This window comes from Lissotriton helveticus, chromosome 1_1 (genome assembly GCF_964261635.1).
Source record: "Lissotriton helveticus chromosome 1_1, aLisHel1.1, whole genome shotgun sequence".
NCBI classification, from domain to species: domain Eukaryota; kingdom Metazoa; phylum Chordata; class Amphibia; order Caudata; family Salamandridae; genus Lissotriton; species Lissotriton helveticus.
The window spans coordinates 997485927-997505795 of NC_136057.1; the positions used below are offsets into that span (position 1 = coordinate 997485927).

Consider the following 19869-nt stretch of genomic DNA (forward strand, 5'->3'; position numbering starts at 1 on the left):
AGGTGGCTAAATGGATGGACTCTAATTGTCTTAAGCTCAACGCTGGGAAGACAGAGGTTCTGAACTTTGGTAACCATTCAAGCATCTTTTTATCCACACGGTGGCTAAAGGAGCTAGGTCCAGTTCCCAACTCAAAACCCAAGGTCAATAATCTCGGCATTTGGGTGGATGAAAAACTGTTGTTTGACAACCAAATCACTGCAGTGGTGGGAAAGGTTGTGGAATCCTTAAAATGCTGAGCAAAATGATGTGCTTCCTGCCAGATGCAGCAAGAAGGACAGTAGTTCAGGCATTGATAGTGTCAAGACTGGAGTACTGTAATGTCTTATATATTGGAGTGCCACAGGGCAAGATTAACAGACTACTAAGAGTGCACAACTATGCAGCCCAACTGTTTTGATTGCGCCTATCAGATAATAATCTTCCACATGGTAGCCCAAAACCCGGCGCAGCCAAAACTTTAACATAAAAAAAAAAACACATTTAGAAAAGGGTTTTATTTGACATAATGCAAGGGCTCTCTCTTTGGAATAAGGCTTGGGGTTTTATTTTACACAATGCTCTCTAACAGAAAGGCTTTCCCAGATGCCAACTGCACAAGATTCAAATACATAAAGAGATATATATACATATATGTTTACATGCAAGCAATAATCTAAATGCATGAATAATAGGGATTAATAAATAAGCAGTAAATAATATGAGATAAGACTCAGGCAAATATACTGGATGTTCTGCAAGAGATCAGAAAGATATATATATATATATATATATATATATATATATATATATATATACACACACACACACACACACACATATATATATATATATATATATATATATATATATATATATATATATACATCAGATGATTACTTTGTATGTGCACCTCAACTCACTCCTACATCACAAAGAAAACACCTCAAATGATCAAAACCACTGGTCAAACAACACAATGGCAATAATCAAAACTCAATACAACACCTGGTGTAAACACCCCATCTCACCCACTCCTTACTGGGGAAGTAAACAGCCTGGGTTTGAGAGCCTCAGCAACCAGGGTTCCACTCTCTGAGGTAGACGTGTCTGCCTCACACAGATTCCAAACTCCCGGTTTTCGAGTCAGCAACCCTTAGTTTTAAACACACTAGAAGGTTTGAGGAAGACCCCCCCTGGGCCAGAGGAATCTTACTAGAACTGGACAGGTTCCAAGCAAGCATTCCCACGCCAGGAAGGAGCTCTCACGTCCCCCTCTTCAAATCTCACATGTTCCAGCCTCTATCTTGACGAAGCTCACAAAGCCTTTAAGAGTACATAAATAATTCCACACAAAAACAGAAAGACCTTGAACGTGAATAACCCAAGCAACTTGCAAGCACTGCAGTGCACGCAGAAAAGCTTAAGCAAGTCAAAGCCAGGAAAAAGGATGACATGAGGCCATGTCAAAGCCAATAGTAAGAACTTCATAATTCTCATAATAACCCAAACAACTTGCAAGCGCCGCTGTGCACGCAGAAAAGCAGAAGCAAGGCAAAGTCAGAAAACAAGATGACATAAGGCCAAGTCAAAGCCAATAGCAAGAGCTTCATAATTCTCATACAACACCAAGCACATGTGTGCATCACTGCCCACAACTCTGCACTTCGCGACCAAAAAGTACATTCCACAACTCTCCCTCTCATGCTTTCAAATACACATCCCACACACTCTGCTCATGGCAAGGCTGTTCTAGACCGCTCCCACTGCAAGATTACAAGAAAGAGAAGCAAGGAATATGCAGGACCATCATACATCCAGGCTAGGATAAAAAAACACACTAAAGACAGTTAAAATAATGGTAGTCAAAGGTCATCACTGGGTGTCAAACCACAAGAGTGCCTCTAGCACCACACCAACTTATACAGAATTTGCCTAAGCGTGCATCAAGGGAGGCTGTGCACAAGCAGCACCATGGGCTCCCTGCGAGACAGAGCCTCATTCAAGGCCTTGTGTTACTGTTACAAGGCCTTGAATATCAATGGTTCTCGATATTTGCAACAATTTATCAGAACTTATGGACCACTGACGAACCTTAGATCTGCAAGGGAGATGCTAGCAATGGTCCTCAGATTTGAGAAAGTACTCATTGGCGGGACCTCATTTGGCTATCTGTCACCTAAATTGTGGCATGCTCGGCCTTTAGCAGTTCGCACGGACCTGACAAAATCCCTGTTCAGTAAAGTTTTAGCTCAGGATGCAGTGGGTTTGATACAGGTATTGAGGCTGGTGGACGCCTGTACCTAGCGCTGAGACTCCTCAAATGAGTTAGCTATGCATTTTAGCAATCACATTATTGTTATTATTCCTTCCATCTTGAAGTGCCTTTATACTAAATATTTGTTCATATCAATCAGATGTATTACAAGGGCCCCAACTCTTCTCTTCCTTTTTTTAGCACGAAAATTGCACTTACAAATCCTTCCTCTGAGTCTGGTACCTCCATTATTGTTCCCTTGTCTAGCATCTGATCAACCTCTGATCAGCCTCCATATCCACTAAATCCGTTATGTCTCTGTTGAAAAGAATCCCCCAAAAGTCTATCTTGAAACCTTTTATAGTTCCACAACACAAGGGTCTCATGGCAGTACTAACCATTTGTGTGCAAACAGCTTTAGCCTTCCGCCCACCTTTACTGGGGAAGAACCAGTACAAACCTTGCCACTCAGCTTCATGTCAGGGGTTCTTCCCTCCTTGTGACTGAACCAGATGAGTTATTTACATTTCAGGTCCTGTGCCTTGTCTTTTTAAGGCCTTTTCACTCTTTTTTTGTAGGGTTTGTAGGTATGTCTTCCTCAGAAACTGAGAAATACTCCTCCGAAGGAGTGTTTCTCCTGCGTTTAGTCATAGCTGCCTCCAACACTTCCTTGATAGAGGTATTTTCCCCTCTTCAAAGTATCTTTTAAACATCTCCTCACTCACTTCTATCTGGGGTATTACCTTCCTTTCTTCGGACATTCCCCTTTCCAATAATGATTTCCACAGCAAGTTAAAAATAGCTGCTGATCTCAGACAGTCCTCTTTCTATGTTACCAATTACTCTTTCTATTCAGAGTGACTGCTCTGCTATCACCCGGAGTAATGGAAAATGTTCCAATCACTATTGCGGCAGAGATGTCCTATACAGGGGAGGCATCGCACACATTGTGCTTCCGGTCACCTGCCAGCCCCCAGCCTCCACTCCCGGCCGTGACTCCATGCACTTCTAGTGCATTGGAAGCGCACGGCCAGGGCACAAGACTTATTTCACAGTCAAAGACTGGGCTGGACAGTGGGGCAAATTGAAACTGGGCGCATGCAAGCCTGGGAAGCTCCGAAGTTGCGGAGCTGCATCTCCCTTGAAGATGGGAGTGTGAAAGCTTTACAAGTTCTGAAACTACGTCACCCTTCGCACCCGCCTATCAGCTAGAAGCGCTCCTCGCCTCAAAGGAATCCTGTGCTGATAGTATCCTTCACATTAGCAGCGTGACCGTGCTCGCAAAGTTCCTAGAATCTGAATCATCACAACCAGCCGGTAAGCCTTCATACTGGATTATTTCCAGGTATTCTGAAGGAAACACCTGAAAACACTCTTAATGAATTACTTTCAGATATTCTGTCTGAAAAAACATGAGTGATCTGTCAAGCTCTTGTTTTAATTTATGCCAATTTAACACCTAGGTAAAGACCTTCCCTAATGGAAGGAAAATAAACCATCCAATTACTCCTTAAATAAAAAAAACAGATTATATAATACTCTAATAGGTTGGTGCCCGCCAAACGCTTACCAAACAGTTAAAAGAAATAAAGCACAAACGGGGCAGACTAGAACAGATAGCAATCACTGACACAGCAAAGGAATCAGACCTCCAAGAGGCCGGCATCACATATGCTGAACTCTTGGAGCGACTATGTGTCATTGAATACCGTTCCTATACACAAAAACAACATGCTGAGGCAGATACGTCTGGCTTCATCTTAGCCAGGATTTTGAAAGATGCTCCATTCTCCACCCCCATACAAGAGGTCAATACGGCAGAGGGTACTACAGTACACACACGATCAGACATAAACACTGCCTTTATTAAGTATTATGAAACATCATATGCGTCTCCTGGCGATCCCGATGAGGATGCAGTGGAGGTGTTTCTGGATGGTCTCATATTCCCCCAGTTATTGGAAATGCACCAAAAAGAGTTAGCAGCACCCATTTCCAAAACCTAAATTAAGGAAGCAATCAAAGAACTCCCCAGAAATAAAACCCCGGGGATGGACGGCCTCTCAGTAGAGTTTTATGAGATATTCTCATCTACGTTGGTTCCCCAGCAAGAGCAAATATAAAATACTAAGCAAAATCTTCGCCCACAGACTACTTCCCTATCTGCCCAAAGTAATACATATTGATCAATGCGGTTTTGTACTTGGCCGCAGTACCTCCCTCAATATTAGGCGACTGTACCATGTCATGACCTCCACAACGGCGGATAATGCTGGAGCAGGTTGCATTTCCCTGGACTTAAAACAAGCTTTTGATACCCTAAACTGGAAATATATGTTGCTCCCCCTTTCGAGGTTTGGGATTCTGTGGGCGTTCGTGAGTTGGGTTGCTTTGTTATATACGGCACCTACTGCGCGGGCCCACACAGGAGCCCACATTTCTTAACCCTACTTTGTAGCACGGGGTTTGCGGCAGGGATGCCCATTGTCCCATTTTTATTTGTATTAGCACTCAAACCATTAGCCATCAAACTACGTTAGGTTGCCGCAGAGAACGGTATTAAGATTGGCAATACTACTCATATTCTCTCCTCATACGCAGATGATATTATTGTATATTTAAATAACTTGCAGGGTGATCTTGCACCCATCCCAGGTGTGTTTGCCCACTTCCAGAATCTCTCCGGTCTTTCCATTAATGACTCCAAATAGTATGCCTTTACTTCCATGACACAACGCGAATGGAGCCGGTCCACTTCGGCTCCTGGACGCTCCCAGTTGCACCCAACACTTTCAAATACCTCGGTATACAAATATACAGAAGAGTGCAGGAGCTGCTGGACGGTTAACTACAACGTGCGACCAGGGCACTTAAAAATCAGATTACATTCTGGACCCTGTGCCCGCTTTTAATGGTGGGGAGAGTTACCATTTCCAAAATGGTAATGCTCTCAAGACTGCTATATTATTTTTCAAACCTACCCATAGTAGTGCCACCAACTATCTTTAAGACCTTGAACACACTGCTATTAGAATTAGTATGGGGTGGGGTCCGCAGGAGAAGAGGGCTCAAGAAAATCCAACTGAGCACTGATCAGGGATGCTTAGGAGTCCCGGATTTTAAGGCATACTGCTATGCGAGCCAACTCCAATGGTTATCATACTGGACAGCAGGACGTAATCTCCATGAGATAGGAATGACGCAACAGACATTAGACAGATATAGGGCCCTTCATACTCTCTTACTGCCTGGAAGAAGGACACCCATGGGGTCTCCCCCTCTACTGAAGGTGGCCCTTATGTACTAGAACAAAGCAATACAATACACTAACAGGTTGCTCCCCTATGCACCTAACGTTCAATTAGTGTGGATCCCCACACCGACCAGTCTAACTACTGCCAGAAGCATTTGAGTTGGTCACTGGAGGAAGTGAAAACTGTAGGATGTTGTTTACCGACAATCTATTATTGGACCACGATAACTTTGTTAGAGAACAAGGAGTACCAAACTCCCTTTACATACTAGATGCAAGTATAAGCAGGTATATTAGACGGCACTGGGCACCTGATGGTAGAGAGCCCCCCATGCACAATTTAGTATACACACTACATCTCATGGGCAACGGGCGACATCTCACTCACTGGCTCTACAAGGGAATTCGCTCCTATGCATTAACTCCACTAGATACGCTGAAGGAAAGATGAGGCACAGATATAGGCAGAGCCATAACCGACAAAGAATGGGATCTCATACTGGAATACCCCCAAAAAGTATCCAGCAATGTGAAGTTGAAACTTATTCAACTCCTTATGCTACAAAGGGCCTATCTTACGCGCACCGTTTAAAAAAATTGTACCCAGGAGTGGAGGACCTGTGTCCCCGGTGCTCTGCACAGTCTGCTGATCTGTTCCACATGGCTTGTCCTCGACTGACCCCTTTTTGGGCAAATGTGACGAGGACCGTAGGAACTGTTGCAGATATAGTGGCAGGAGACACAGCAGAATACTGTGAGAAAGTGCCATCTTTCTTGCATTGGTATGCCCCCACTTTTTTCTGAACTGCTGATGTGCTTTGACTGAGTGTGCCCTGGGCTCCTGCCAACCAGGTACCCAGGGCCTGTGTCCCTTCCCTAAAACTGTGTTGAACCTAAAACCCAATTGGCGTCTCTGGCCACCTGTCAGCCCCTAGTAAATGGCACCTTAGGTACCCAGGGCATGGTGACCAGAGAAGACCCCTAAGGGCTGCAGCACTTATTGTGCCACCCTTAGGGGCCCTGTATCCTGACACCCACACCCTGCATTTGCAGGCTGAGTGTCTGATTACAGAACTAAACATAGAGTCGACATGGCACACATCCTTGGGTGCCATGTCCACAAGACCCACTGCCCTAGCATACCTCAGTCACCCCTCTAGCTGGATGCCCTATGCCAGTGGTGTGGGCGCAGGTGCATGAGCCCAGTGCCCCTACAGTACCCAGGGCCATTCCTGGGCACTGTAAGTGCAGTGCTGCCATTAAGAGTATTTGGTGCTGGGAGGTCGACATGATGAACTACACAGCACCATGATGGCCCCACTGAAGACTGAGAAGTTTGGTATCAAACTTCTCAGTACATTAAACCCGCACTGATGCCAGTGTGAGATTTAATGTAAAATGCACCAGAGGGCATCTTAGAGATGCTCCCTGAACCTTCCTTCCTCAGATCCCGAGAAGAAAAGTAGAAAGAAGATCAAGAAGACGAAGCACTGCTCTGCAGCTGCTAACAACAGGACGACCCCAACTGACTTGGCCCCAGCCCTACCGGCCTGTCGATTCTGGAACCTGCTCCTGCTTAATCCCGGGGACTCCTGTGGACAGCAGAGGCTCTGCTTCAACAACCACACCCCTGGTGCCAGCCAGGAAGCACAAGACCAACCCACTCTGCAGCAGCCGAACCCGGCCCATGCCCGAGTGATCCAAGACCACGAGGACGTCCCCCCGGCGACTGGGACCCGAGGTCCAGTGCCCAAAGACCCTCCTCGACGAACCAGACGACACCTGCAGCCTCAGAACCAGGGACCCCACCAAGCACGACCAGCTGAGGGTAAGATTCCCGACACCCAAAACACCCCTGCACCCATCACCCTGCGGCCCCCTGTGCCCTCCTTTGGGGTACCTACCTCTTCTCCAAGATCCCAACTTACCTCTCGAAGTGGTGGTGGCACCTGAAGAATCTCCGTTCCCGAGTCTGCAGCCGTTGTTCCCTTTTTACCTTTTCCATTGAATAACATTGGGCGCCCGACGGCTCAAAAGCGCCCTGCCCCAGCCTCCCGAGTGCCGCTGGAAGTGCAGCTACTACCCTACTCTACTTCCCCACTTCCCTTAGTAAGTGACCAGGAGCTCAGCTCCCACAGCCGCATGGCCAGCTTGCTTGCAGCCACCAACCGAAGGCTCCCTCCCCTCCATTGGATAACATTGGGCCTAACTACCTCTGCACCCGGCTGCCCCTGTGCCGCTGAGGGTGTACCAACTGTACCTACCTGACCCTGGGGGACCCCTGAGTCTATGCTTAGAACCTTAACTTCACTGGTCGAGTCCTCACCTGGAAACCGATAACCCACTTTCCTGCCATAGGATAACATTGACTGGTTTGACTCAAAAAATCTTCTAAGTGTGAAGTTTTGAAACTCTAAAATATTCCTATAAAATCAACCAAATACCGAATCCTGAAGTGCTCACCTGTGAACAGGAGAGAAGCCAGTACCGTACCTTGTAGCCCAGTACTGACCAGCAAAAGTAATCCTAACCGGGTTTACTAGTAACCTGAACTTTCTCCATAGGAATCCATTGCCTGCTTTTCTATGAAATTTCTTTTGTGTCTACTTTTGAAAACTTTAAATATTTCTTAAAAATCGTACCTACTACTGAAACGTAATTATTTACCTATCTTAAGTAGAGATCCCAGTGCTGGACTTAGGAGCCCAGTCCTGGATTATAAAAGTAACGAGAACGTACTTTACCTGTAACCTGAATTTTCTCCCATTGGATAACATTGCTAGATTTTCCTCAAAATATTTTAAGTGTGAACTTTTAAAATACCTTTATATTCCTTAAGAATCATTGCAATAATCAAAACGTTTTTACTAAACTGTTTTCAGCTTAGGCCCCAGGACTGAATTTAGGATCCAACCCTGGAATTACAAAAGTAATTTACAAAGTAATCAACTGCATTTTTGTAGAAAAACCCATTGAGCTGAATGTTAGATTTTGTTTAGAATTGTGTTGCCTACTGCACCCCCTGTACCTGTTGTATTTACAAAGTTATTTCCTTTCTGCAAAGTAATTACCTGAGATCACCCATAATTGAGAAAAGTATATTTTGATACCTGTTGGTTCTAACAATAAAACATCTATATCTTTTGATATAAAACCCATTGGCCTTGAGTTCAGTCTTTGGTTGTGTGAAACCTTTTGCTGACTGAGTGTGTACAACAAATGCTTTAGACTGTCCTCTGGTACTGCCTTACTGCTCGACCAAGCTACCACTTTTGAGAGTAAGGTCAGCCCTGACTTCAACCTCTGTTATACCTCTGGGATTGGTGGCCTCTATACACCCTGGGCTTCATTTATGAAGCCTTGCGTCAGTTTTGCGCTTCCAATGCATGTGATGCATCGGCAGCGTAAAACATGCCTGCAGTTGCGCACTATTTACAAAGTGACGCATCTAAGCAGATGCGTCACTTTGTAAACCCCTGCGCTACATTATTATACCTGCGTCAGGTATAATGTATGCAGGGGGGGCGTTCCCCCGCAAAAAGCCTTGTAGAATTGACGCAGTGAAATTTATGAGATTTCACTGCGTCACTTCTAGGATGCTTGCACCATGTGAAAGGACATATTGCTGGAGATGCGTCACTTTTGTGACACACTCCAGCAATGCGTCACTTTTGCGCTTACAGATAGAACTCCTTGCGTGGTAAGTTTAGATGGGGTTGGCCCCAAAACTATCCGACCTGGGTCATATCATGGGTACAAATGTGAAGTGGTCGGTGTAGTATTTAATTATAAATACAGTTTATCGGTAGACTATGCATTAATTTCAAAGAAAAGGCGATTCCTTCTATTGTGAAGCTGAATTTTAATTCATTCAGTCATCAGTGTCAATATATTCTTTTTCTGCTCAAAATAATTTCAACATTTCTAAAAGTACATGATAGCATTCTATACAGTATATTACAGTGCTCATAGGTGCAAGAAAAAAGAAACGGAATTTGAGTAGGATGGAAGTGGTTGGGTCAGTGAGGGACAGGGTAAAGGCGTTGTGATAATGACACAATTCATTGATATATGGTAGAGCCTTTACAGCCTATTTTCGGTCAAAAGTTCCCATGTTAGTACATTACACATAGGGCAATAATGGATTATTTCACAATCCTATAATGTATGTAGATATGTAGAAGGTTGTCAACGTTTCGACCCCTGGATACAAAGGGTTAATTCATCCTCATTCTGGGGTCTCCCTCAGGACAGGTTTAAGATGTATGAGCACCTGAAAGCAGAAATGTGAGTCAGTGCCTGGATGGGGGTTACATAATCTACCATTATTGAGGAGGATTTAATGGGTTACCTGCTTGGATATATCGGCTCAGGGTGTCCGGTCTTGGTTGACAGCCGCAGCGTTGGGCCGTATATGTGGATGATGATCACCACATTAGTGAACAATTAAGAAGTGGGTGGGGGTTTTTGGGTGATCAACTATTGTGAGAAATATATTAAAAAACTCACTTGGAAAAAGCTCGAAATTCAATCGTGTTCAGTCTTCTAAAGGCGAGTGTGTGGACAAATGATCGTTATCAATCCGATCGTAGTTTGGTCCTCTACCGCTAAACAGTCGGTATCAGCGTCTAAAGAAAATCATATTAATACATGAAGTGGGGTGCGCACCGGTAGACAGAGGGGTGCATTTACACTACATGAGGTTGTTGGTTAACTGGGTGGGCACGGTTAGCTCTAGACATCGGAGCGCGAGCCTTCGTGTCTGAAAAAGGCTACAATATTAAAAAACGTAGGGGCTGTACCATTCTAGCCTAAAGGCAGGAGCATGAGTTGAGTCACTGGACCCGACTGTAGCAAAGGTATCTCCATAGCTTGCCTGTATTATCAAGGCATCGCGTTCTATGTACAGGCGCGATCTGAACAAGGCGCCATTAGCTATGTCCTAGTGACATTGCGTGTGAGTGCTAAATGGCTCGGATAAATATAAAAACACTCGTATTTCTTTAAGCAAGGGTGAATTACAATACATCATCAGGGCAACAAAGTTGCGCTAGGGCATACGTGTGTTTGATTGGATTGTGCGTGCCATGTTTACCAATTCGCACACCGATCTATTAGATCATCGAAGAGCATTCCGTCAGGGATTCGGTATAGAGGGTTCAGGTGCCGGGTCAGTGGCACGGAGTTTAACAGAGGCGGAAGGGGAGCTCAGAGCACGTCTTACCTGCAAGCGTCAGACGATCGCTCTGCTGTTCCACAAGGTGGATCTGACCGGTTCTGTCAGCTTTAATGATACCATGGGGCGTGGTTCGCCTCGCGGTGCTGGCGCTAGATGCTAGCATCACTTCAAGTGTTCATTGGCCGAGGAACTGGTATGAGTCACTCGGTCTACCGGTGGAATAAAACCGCGTGGAGGGGTTGCGTGTGTGGGCCTAGTTTAGTCTGGGAAACACCTACTTAGAAGGAGTGATCGTACAACCATGTCCCGTACATATCGTGCATATTTACACAAGTGGCATTTAGAAAAGGAGGACATCCGTCCATCACGACATAAAGAAATATATATATTCTTTTATATCATCCCTAAATATGGCCTAGCAGGAAGCGAAAGATCTTACATATGCCTTGTTTCACACTCTTTCACATAATGGAATACATGCAAATCAAGAGATGGTCATGAGATATCACATATATAAATATGATGTTGTCACCTAATGCTTCTGACTTGGATCTAGTATTACGTGTATAACCGTCTGCATGTTGGGAGACATATTGTGCGTCAGTGAAAACTGCATCATGGCATGTCTCTATGGATGGTTTGGCAGTATGTAAAATGTTGAGGGCACACTTTATATAATTACGCAAAACTCCATCCTGATATGAGATTCATGGGGAAAGCAAGACGTCCATATCTCCTGGTTCTGGGTCCAGGCCTGCCATCTGTGCATAGGTGGCATCAAGTTCGTTCAGGCCGTTTTCCACTGTGTCGAAATGATGCATCCATTTGCATTCCCTTACATTCATGATGGGGCTCAGATCTCCACCTCTGGGGTCAAGTGTTATTTTTTCCAGTACTAGCCATTTCATGGATTCGGGGGTGTGAGATTTAGCCTGGAAGTGTTCTACCAGGGGTGCGCCTGCTGTTTGGCATCTGATGCGGCTACAATGTTGTAAGATACGGTTCTTAACTTTCTGTCTGGTTTGACCTATGTAGACCAAGTCACACGGGCATATGATAGCATATATAACCTTACTCGTATTGCAATTGGTGTGTGATTTCAAGTCCATCCTGTTATCTCTGTAGGTCCATGATTTGGTTTCTAGGGATAATGGGCATGCTTTGCATCGGGTGCATTTATAGTGGCCCACTACTTCTGGCAGATTCCAGAGGCTCTGTAGTGTTGGAGGCGGTGGTTTCTCTAGGAGTGACCGAACTACATGGTTGCGAATGTTCTTAGCCTTTTTGAACGCATGCATTGGTGGTTCCTTGATGTTGATAATGTCTGCGACCAGGTCCCAATATTTGTTCACCGACTTTTTGATCTCATTACTCCTTGTGCAATATGTTGTGACGCATATAATTCTGTCTTGTACTGTGGGCATTCTTTTGGTATCAGAAGATCCTCCCTGGTATTGTACCATGCTCTCTTCCTAGCTCTGGTTACCAACCTCCTGGGGTAGCTTCTTTCCAAATGGCGGGAGATGAGTAGATCTGATTCTTTGTAGAAATACTCTTTTAGGGCGCAGTTTCTCCGGATCCGGGGGAATTGGCCAAAGGGAAGATTATCGCGAAGGCTTCTGGTGTGGTGGCTCGAATACCTCAACAGTGTATTTCTTTCCGTTGGTTTGTGGTACAAAGTCGTGTATAGATGCCCATTGGTGGTTTTTATGCTTATGTCTAAGAAATCAATGCTGTCCTTACTCAAACTCATGGTGAACTTAATATCTGTAGATTGTGCATTGAGCCATGTTAGAAAGAGTCCAAGGTCGCCATCATCCCCCGTCCACAGCATGACCACATCATCTATATAGCGTCTCCAGTCGCTGATGTTATGTCTGTAAGGGTTGGCTGATGACAGAATGCAGCTCTGTTCATAGTCATCCATATATAGTATGGCCAGGTCCGGGGCAAAGGCCGCCCCCATGGCTACTCCCTTACTTTGTACAAAGAAATCGTTTTGAAAGAAAAAGAAATTCTTCGTCATAGCCACTTCCAGCAGTTCTATTATAAAGTCTGTGGGTACCATCTCTGGTTGTGGTCTCCGTTGTAAGGCTTTTCTGATTGATTCAAGGGCAGGGTTCTGTGGAATGCTCGTGTATAGCGAGACAATGTCCATCGTCACCAATGTTTGTTTTTCTTTATCAAAAGGCATCTGATCCAGAAGGTTAATGATTTGCATAGTGTCTCTCACATACGTTGCCGTTTGTTCAGCCAAGGGTTTCAGGAAAATGTCTATATACTTGCAAATCGGTTCAAGAAGTGAGCCGCAACTCCTTGCGGCATGATGTGTCATACATTAAATATGACGCATCAGGTATGTCACATGGAGTGCGCACTGAGAAGTGACACATCGCTTCTTTCACGCAGCGATGCATCATTTCTCATAAATGAGGCCCCCTGTACCTTACTTTGGTCCAGTATATATAGAGCCACTTTCTCACAAATACTGCATACTCGGGCTGCGCCTTAGGTGCAAGAAACAAACGGTGCAACCCAGATTTACTAACCTAGCTCTCTTACTTGCAAAACATTCAATCACCATGAGGTGGAAATTCTGCACTACCTCCTGCAATACTTACACGGCATGAAAAAGTAATCAGATGGGAACAGGCCGAAAGCATGGCGATAAGGAGGGAAGAGATTCTTGTTGTACCAAAAATCCCTATTTCACTAGAATGGGACACAATGTTTGAAGTCTCTGTATCCTCCGAAGACTCTCTACATTAAGATACTATGGTTGAGTGACTTACCTGTTAATGTAAAATGTGGCAATAAAACGCAGACCCCCCCAGGCACTCACGAGCCACATACGCACACTGACATACACCAATCAGATGGATAATATGTATGAGCCGGGACTAAGCTACCTAATACTAGATCTACAAAAAGGGCAGGAGTGAGTCCTGGGGAGGGAGAGGGTGGTATTGTTTCTGTTACAAGTTACAGGGAGGAGGGTGGGTGGTACTACACTGATGAAGCTGATATGCATATATTAATGCCGCCAACACTGACATTGCGATTTATAACACTTTCATTGTGACTTCTGTGGCACTTCCATGTCTGAACCATATATATGTAAGATTTAATAATTGTTTTTTAGACCACTGTATAGAACACCTATATGTACTCTACATCATTTGGTTTTCTGTCATGCTGTATTGTCAATATGAAAATCAATAATTTATGTTTTAAAAGAAATATATAATGCTCTAATAGTCTCTCCATGAATTGGAATAACGCAACTGGCAACAAATCATGTGAATTAGTCACTTTCTATATGGAAAAGTAGTTATGAAATCACCAAGAAGAAAGAATGTACTTATCTGAGAAGGATCAGACAATAAAAGAGGAATGTAGCTCTGTGACATTGACATATATACCGTGTTATGATTCTAGAATGGAACTTTTATTTTTGTGATGTGTTTAAGTTTTCGAAAGGGCTGCATGTGTAGGGCAGCAATAAAGGTTTATGCATAATGATAGCCTCCGGTCTTTTAATTAAATTGGGGAGCTATGTGCGTCTCGCCTCGAATTGTGATTTGCTGCTGAATGCAACAAAGCTTTGAGGCTACAATTGCAGTCCCAAACCGGTGATCAGATACTATCTTCATAAACATGATGGTATTCATTTTTAGAGACATACACAAGAACCTTTTCCTCATGCATAATAATAAGGTGGGGGGTTGTGATTCCCTGTGTATGGTGGTGTTGCTCCAAGACTGATTCATAACTCCGTCACCGAGCAAATCTCGGCCGAGTCACAAACCTTTCAGTGTGCAAAAAGCACAGAGTTGTTTGTGACCTCCATACATAGGACGATAACTCTTTTGGAGAGATTTAAACATTTTGTGAGTCATAAACCTGAATTTACACACAAAACAGCCCATTTGTATGTATAGGTTTTATGTACATGCACAGGTGTCTTTGTAAACTGGGCTGCTTGATTATAGTCACATCAAGGAACAACTATTATAACGTTAACATATAATAGCAGAGCACTATATTTTTTTCTGTGTAGTGTTACGCTCGTATAGTGACAGGTTTTACAGTTAGACAAAGCACTGCTGATGCTTCAATGGTTAGTTGCAGTTGTCATTGGAAAATAAATTATTTTGGATACACACAACATTTCAATATTTATTATATAAATATTCTTTAGTTTGGGGTTTTGCCCTGCTGTCAATTACCATTTTATAGTGCATTTGATTACACTCTACATGAGTGCAGGTCAAAACGACATTGTAAAGAGTACCATAAACGTTCAGTTCGTGCTAATTCAGTTGTGATAGTGTAGATTTTTAAATATCACTTGATTTTATAATTTTAATATTTTAAGTATGATTTAGATATTGCACTAACACCACACTGGTCCATTATAACATGCACATGCTAATGCGAAGGAGGCACACAGAAGAGTAAGATATTTGCTATCCACAAAATACACTTCTAATTCTACTTCAGCCCTAATAGTGACAAACAGGCTTAAATGTGCTGCAGCTCAACCTTGGAGTAAGTCAAGCACCACACATTTCCAACTACTAGTACTGCAATACACTCCAATAGAAAAGGAAGGAGGGGGGCTATAACACTAACACGCCATTGGAAATAATGTAAAATATATTAAATTATTTCTCAATTTGAAAATATGTGGTGTGTGAGTGTGTGTGTGTGTGTGTGTGTGTGTGTGTGTGTGTGTGTGTGTGTGTGTGTGTGTGTATGTATGTGTATATATATATATATATACTTCGTAGTGAGCTTTCCAAATGGTGGGAAAAGAAATCCTTGGAAAAATATCTTGATGCAAACCGTGTCCCACGAGGGCTGAGGGTTTTGATTGTTCCCACCTATGAAAATCCTGACACTAAGATGCTACAGGAATGGGCAGAGAATAATTTACAATCATCTAAAAACATGCTTCACATTCTAATTAAATATGCCCAATCAGATAGGGATGCCTTACTGGTTGAAATTGACCGTGTCAATGGACTTTTAGAAGCGACTGGAGAGACTGATTTAATCAATAAGGGTCGCAAAGACATAGACCAGAGATTGGCAAAATTGGAAAAGACCATTCAGGAACGGAAAATACAGAAATTTGCACGTGACAAAAATGATTACGCAACTGGCCGCATTTTCACGTTTGCCAGAAAATACGATTCATATAAACGAAAGGCAATGTCAGTACAAGACAAAACTGGCGCAACATCTGACCAAACAGCAAATAGTAGTTCCGCTCCTTTGAATGTTGATAACCTATCTGTATCATCATATAGTAGCTCTGAAGGCAGTCTAATTTCCACCACAATGGGCTCTACTGATCTTGCAAACTTCACATTGGTGGATGAATTAAATTTTGTCAACGAGGACCGGAGATATGCTCTGCGCTCACGGAACATTCCTCAACCAGCAGGCAAACCAGCAGCCAAAGGCGACGTTTCAGAAGGCGCAATTCCAAAGCGAGGTGGAGGGAGAGGCAACACACGAAGGAATTGGAAAAAATAACTATGGCACAGGAAAACACAGTAATCAATCTGACTGATTTGGTACTTTCAAAGGCAGAGGAGCAACTTCTATCTCTGGGTCTTTCTTACTGTCCTCCCAATAACTTTTCCTACACTCAGGCACGGATTGATGTTTTCAAATTTATCAGAAAGATTAAACTCATGAAATACTTTTTAATTCATCCAGACAATAAAGATAAAAACATTGATTCCATTGCCGGGACATCGACAGAACAACCTCTGAGTGTCAGTAATCTTACAGGTCTTCAAACTCTAATTTCTTTGGCCTGCGAAGACAGTTCTCAATGTACCCCTACAGTCAGTCAAATTATTCCTGTGAATCAATCGCCATCCACTCCATTTCATGGAAAATCCACTTTCCTACCCCTAATGCCTAAAGACGCCCTGGACATATTCAGTGACAGAGTAATCACTGAATTAAAAACATTGAACCGAACGATTCTTGGAAAAGGAAAAAGACAAACAGACTACAATAACTTGAAGTACAATGCATTAATCAAGAAAATTCAAGGAAATACAAATGTGATAGTCAAGAGTGCAGATAAAGGTGGGAACACCGGACTGTGGGCAAAATCTGATTATCTTCAAGAGGCAACACGCCAATTGGGTGACCCTTTGTGTTACACAAAATCTAGTAAATTTGTGATGTTGAAAACTTATGACAACACCAGAAAAAAGATTAATCACTGGCAAAGACTTGGTCTTCTCACAAAAGAGGAAGCAAAATTTCTACATGTACCACATCCCATCACTCCTCTTTTCTATCTTTTGCCCAAAATTCACAAGTGTATTTCCCCGGTTCCAGGTCGTCCTATTATTTCTGCACAAGGGAGTATGAACGAGAACATTTCCAAATATGTTGACTTTTTTCTCCAAACACATATGGTTTCACTTCCCTCCTACTTGAAAGATACCACTGATTTTTTAGTTAAAATTGGTGAGGTTACTTGGTGTACGGACTTTTGTTTTCTGGTTATGGACATAGAATCACTTTATACAAGCATAAATCAAGTGCAAGGTATAGAAGCGACTAAACATTTTTTGGATACTAGGGCAGCCACTTTCAGAGAACATAATTCAATGTTGTTGGAAATGATTCGTATTTGTCTGTCTAACAACTACTTTCAATTTGACAGGGAAATCTTTCACCAGGAACGAGGTGTGGCTATGGGTTCGTGCTTCCCCCCCAGCTATTCATGTTTACATGTTGGCTGGTGGGAGGAGCACGTTCTGCAGGAAACACATAGCAAATGGCTTGAGCATCTTGCCCACTATTGGAGATTTATAGACGATATTTTTATAGTTTGGAAGGGCACGCCAGAACAAGCTGCCCTTTTTGTCAATGATATCAATGACAATAACAGAAATTTAAAGTTCACTGCCACCATAACATCTACTCGTGCAGAATTTCTGGATGTTCAAGTCTATATAGAACAGGGACAGATCCACACCAAATTATTCAGAAAGAGCACTGCGGGTAATGCCATTCTTCATGCCCGCAGCTCACACCCGCCCCACACTATCCAAAGCATCCCGTTGGGCGAATTTATTCGCATCAAAAGAATCTGTAGTGATCCTGAGGTGAGCAACCAATGTTTAGCTGAGTCTATGCAAAGATTCCTGGGACACGGGTATAATCAAGATGCATTGAACCGTGCTCTTTCTAAAGTTTCAGATCGCCCAAGGAAACAATTATTGGCCCCGAGTATTAGATCCTCCCCAGAATCTACTTTGACCAGCTCAGTAAGATTCATTACTACCTACTGTTCCCAAGTACAGAAACTACGGCAAATCATTAAAACTGAGTGGCCGATTGTATTAACAGATGTCATCTTGAGCCCTCTGTTACCTAAAACACCAGCCATTACTTTTAGGAGGGCTCCTTCGATGAAGGATGCTCTGGATAAAAGTCAACCTGAACTTTCCATCAAAAATCCCTGGTTTACTAAAACAGGTTTCTTCAGATGTGCATCTTGCCGGGCCTGTAATTTTGCTGAGAATAGCACTCACTATAAATCAGCTTTTAGTGAGTCACCCATACAAATAACTGAGCACCTCACCTGCCGCAGTGACTTTGTTGTTTACAAACTCACCTGCACCTGTTCACTCTCCTATATAGGGAGTACAAAGCTACCTGCCAATCAGCGCATCCTGCAACATATAAGAGCTATAGTGAATTCGGACATGAACTATCCTGTGGCCCGCCATTTCAAAGCAGTTCACGACAAAAAACTCAAAGATCTGAAATTCACTTTGCTATGCTCTGTAACAAACCCTGGGAGAGGTGGGGATCGTGAAAGGTCACTCAGACAAAAAGAGGCCTACTTTATCATGCTACTTGATACTAGATCCCCTAATGGGTTGAATGCGTTTGATGAACTGCATCATTTTCTGTAATATATTACCTGATTATTACTGATGTGTTTGAATGCTTTTGCTCTAGTTCTATTTTCTTTGATTCTATCTGTAAATGTTGTTGACAAGCGGTCTCTATATATATCAATGATGAAACCATATGTAAGATCAGATGTTCATGATGACCTAAAAACATTTTTTTGATTTAGGTTCTCTTTTTGGGCTTTCTTGCCGTTGATTGTTGTTTTTATTTAAATTTGCACTTAAGTCAGCACTTATTTTGATCACAACCTTGGACCGTTATATTGAATTAATCATTGGAAATATGGGACTTTGGAATGCGCAATTTATTGGCAATCATGTACTCTCTTTTTTCATGCACTTGCATTTATATAAGCACTATATTGAATACTATATAGTTTTTGCAACTGAGCAATATTACTGTTATGATGGTGGAGCACTATGCTCTCCTCATGTGCTAAGTTACATCAAGTCTGAATAATTTCTATTTATCTGACTGAAATGATCAATTTGCCAATATTATGTGATTGTGATAAACTTATATTTTAAGTTTACCATTTACTTAGAGCACTATGCTGCAACTTTTCTTTCTTCTTCCCTGTTGTGGTATTCTACTGCAGCAATATTTCCTTGTTGTATATATGAGGTCTACATTGTTGTGTACCTTTGCGACCTGTTTCTTTAGGCGCATTGGCTTTTATCTTGTATATATTGTATCTATTGGCTCCTATCGCGTCATGTGACCAAGCTCCGTTCGCGGAGCGAAACGCGTCAGGGAGAGCACGTGCTCTGCTATTCTGCAATAAATTCTTCTGCACTGCCACACTCCATGGTGTTTGGCGTCTCTTACTTGATCAAGAAGTGAGAGAAGTTGTTGAGGAGAAGGAGGTCCGTGCCCGGCTTTGACCGCAGTCATCGGCGGTCGGGATTTCTTTGATATATATATATATATATATATATATATATAAATGAGTATAAACGTATAAATGAGTAAGTTAATTAATGATAAACTTATTATTTTTTTATTTAATAGCACACTTACATTTAAAATAAATTGCATTTGAACTTCACTTAAGAAAACTATAAATTATTAAAATGAATATAAAATATAGCTTATAGCCAAGTTTGATGCAAAAAAAATATATAAAAAATAAAATGTTAGTGATGGTGTGTGATTTCAATTTTGAAGAATTTTTCAAAAGATCCTTTAAAAATAATTAAGATGTTTAAATTAATTTACAATTTAATACAAAGTTAATTT

The 19869-nt window shown here is 42.6% G+C and overlaps 1 protein-coding gene across 1 annotated transcript in view; it reads left to right on the plus strand.

The window, feature by feature from the left end:
- Positions 1-19869, plus strand: part of LOC144763327 (uncharacterized) — a 1153250-nt gene that overhangs the window by 658435 nt on the left and 474946 nt on the right. The gene's annotated exons all lie outside the window — the stretch shown is intronic.